Below are 3,603 nucleotides of genomic sequence, written 5' to 3' on the forward strand. Positions count from 1 at the left end.
TGATATTTCGAATCCTCATTCCTAATGGAATCGAAAGAATCCTTGGATTGATCAGAAGATCCTTTCAATTGGCTAGAATCCGTTACTTGAATGAAACTAGATCTCGTGGAATCATATTGAAGATTTGATGATACATTACGTACCTTGCTAAAAAACCGATCCTTGTTTCCCAACCACACATTGTCTAACCAAATCCAATTCTCTCGTGATATGTTCCTCAAAAAATCCGATTCGTGCAGACTTTTCCCCCAACTAACAAAGAGATCTTGACGGAATTGCAACATATGAAATTGAGCACAATTTTGCAAAGAAATAGCCCGCTTGTTTCTCAAGAAGAGATGCGAAACATGCTCAATATCATTTGATTGAATAATTGACCCAGTCCCTTGTTGTTTGAAGAAACCCTCCACTTCCTTTCGTATTTTTTCACGAAAAGCAAACATGAGATAATAAATCCAGTCTTTCACTAAGATTTCGAATAGCTGTCCCGACTTCAAGTTGATTATGTTTCGCCTCTTTCTCGGGGAAAGACGATCAAAAAATTCCCAATCATGGTCCTTACGGATCAGATCATCCATATAATATACAAAAAGGAACTCCAGATATTTGATATCTTTCTCTTTGAATGAGATCTCAATTCCAGCGATGGTTTCATTAGATATCTTACATCTAGAATCGCTCTTTTTTCCTATCCAGTTCTTCCACCACCGCGAATCCCAGTTAAATTAAGGCATGATATACTTTTTAGTTATTGGGAGAACCCGAGTACTCTCTTTCAGATCCAGGAAAGAACTCTCAGAGATCTTTTTTCCTTTTGGAAGATATAGGAGCGGAATAATCAACCTATTGATATTGGAAGACTCAGATGATTCTTCCAATGTATCATTTTTGGGTCCAATGGAATTCATAGGTATAGGAAGAAGCCTTGTCAAATAGGGATTTTTTCTTTCGACCATTTTTCGATTGTTAATACGATATATAAGGACCGCTACTACAAAGAGTACCACATACTTGATCGTGAAATATCGATTGCTTGTTGAACCCTGTGAATTGCGTGAAAGTAGGATACTCCAAATTCGGGAGTCCAAGAGTTTTATAAAACTCTCTTCATGGAAAAAATATGAATGAAAAATCCCGCTGAATTGAATTGGGTCCATGAATCTAAGAAATAGCGAGAATTCTTGATTTCTCTCAATATCTCTCTCAATTCGAAAATCCAGGATTTGAATTGATGTCCTTTCATCGAATCCTCCTAATTGCATTGATTTATCCGAAAGATTTCACTTCAATTGGAATTTGGTTATTCACCATGTACGAGGATTCCCGCTAAGCATCCATGGCTGAATGGTTAAAGCGCCCAACTCATAATTGGCGAATTCGTAGGTTCAATTCCTACTGGATGCACGCCAATGGGACCCTCCCTCCAAAAAGTCTATCGGATTTTTGTTCAAGAATGAAATCTTACTGGAACTGTCCAGTTCACCCTTTGGAACCATATCACATCCTCGATAGGATAAAATAGGATGAATTGAGACGGTATTTTGTAAGTACATAATTATCTTGAATAAATTCACTATTTCTTTCTTTTCCGATCGCTTGGAAAAAGCAAGATGTTTCTTTTGTTCTTTTTTCAACAATTTCTGATCTCTAGTAGACCTATCAGTAAGATTCGAACCCAGATGAAGTTCTGACCATCTGTCACAGAAAAAAGAACGAATGGCTCTGTATCAATGGAATCTCATCATCCATACATAACGAATTGATGTGGTATATTCAAATAGATTTATGAATGGAATAAAATATGCAGTATTTACAGACAAAAGTATTCGGTTATTGGGGAAAAATCAATATACTTTTAATGTCGAATCGGGATCAACTAGGACAGAAATAAAGCATTGGGTCGAACTCTTCTTTGATGTCAAAGTAATAGCTATGAATAGTCATCGACTCCCGGTAAAGGGTAGAAGAGTACGACCTATTATGGGACATACAATGCATTACAGACGTATGATCATTACGCTTCAACCGGGTTATTCTATTCCTCCTCTTAGAAAGAAAATAACTTAAATCAAAATACTTAATAGCATGGCGATACATTTATACAAAACTTCTACCCCAAGCATACACAATGGAACCGTAGACAGTCAAGTAAAATCCAATCCACGAAATCATTTGATCTATGGACAACATCGTTGTGGTAAAGGTTGTAATGCTAGAGGAATAATTACCGCAGGGCATAGAGGGGGAGGTCATAAGCGTTTATACCGTCAAATTGATTTTCGACGGAATGAAAAAAACATATATGGTAGAATCGTAACCATAGAATATGACCCTAATCGAAATGCATCCATTTGTCTCATACACTATGGGGATGGTGAGAAAAAATATATTTTACACCCCAGAGGGGCTATAATTAGAGATACCATTGTTTCTGGTACAGAAGTTCCTATCAAAATGGGAAATGCCCTACCTTTGAGTGCGGTTTGAACTATTGATTTACGTAATTGGAAGTAACCAACTAGGTTTACGGCGAAACCTAGAAATCGATCACTGATCCAATTGGAGTACCTCTACAGGATAGAGCTCAACAAAAAACTGAAGAGTAACGACAGCAAGTGATTGAGTTCAGTAGTTCCTCCTATAAAATTATTGACTCTAGAGATATAGTAATATGGAGAAGACAAAATTGTTTCAAGCACCGACAGAACCGGAAGCACCCTTTGTTTCAAACAGGGGAGGGCGGGTTTGATGTGACCCCAACAAGCCCAAGCTCAAGTGCATCAACAAGCCCAAGCCCACATCAAGGCCCAATCACTAGAAGCATGATGAGAAAGATTCACATGGGCCTCTCACAAGATGATCAAGTCAATCATGGCTTTTTACATTATTTACATGGGCTAAAGAAATCTCTAAAATATGAGACGATGCATGAAGGAAGTAGTCTAGATTTAAATTGGGCCATTGTTTAGGCTTTGCTTTCAATAAAAGCTAGAACACTTGTTGGGATCATTTGGGCTGAGCCCAATGTGCCACCTTTGGCCAAGAGTTACTAGAGTGGCTCTCCTTTTGGATGCAAGCAAAGCATGAACTAAGCAAGGAGCATGTGATGGAAGCATGGTGTGTGTGACTTGGGCAAGGAGAGTGTGATACGCCACTTGGCACCATTTAGACTCATCTACTACATCACATGGTCTACAATCAAGCTTCTTCTCCAAGATACATTTGCATTTCATCTTTGTTGCATTTTCTCTTTATTTGGCTGGCCATGTGCCTATAAATAGAGCCACTCAAATATTGTAATGGTAACTCTTGAAATTTCTAATAGAATGTTTGTGTTGAGATCACTCCACTCTTCTATTATTTTGAGAGCACACATGGCTAACCTTCTCCTTCATCTCCTCTAGCCACCTTCCATACCATAGCTTCACTTATACTCTTCATCTTCACCAAAAACCTCCATTGCCTAGAGCAACCTTTCTCTAATTCTCCAAATTCCGCTGCACTTCATCTTCTCCTCATCATTCTCCATGGATTTCCTTCCTCTCCTACTCCAAGGACGTCCATCAGGGTTATTCACATTTCATTTGATGGTCAGAGGCGAAT

The 3,603-nt window shown here is 38.4% G+C and overlaps 1 non-coding gene across 1 annotated transcript; it reads left to right on the forward strand.

The window, feature by feature from the left end:
* The first annotated feature begins 1,330 nt into the window (after positions 1-1,330).
* Positions 1,331-1,404, forward strand: TRNAM-CAU. Its single transcript has one exon. It is a non-coding gene; the product is annotated as a tRNA-Met (tRNA).
* Positions 1,405-3,603: the final 2,199 nt, after the last annotated feature.

This window comes from Vigna unguiculata, chromosome 7 (assembly GCF_004118075.2).
Source record: "Vigna unguiculata cultivar IT97K-499-35 chromosome 7, ASM411807v1, whole genome shotgun sequence".
NCBI lineage: Eukaryota > Viridiplantae > Streptophyta > Magnoliopsida > Fabales > Fabaceae > Vigna > Vigna unguiculata.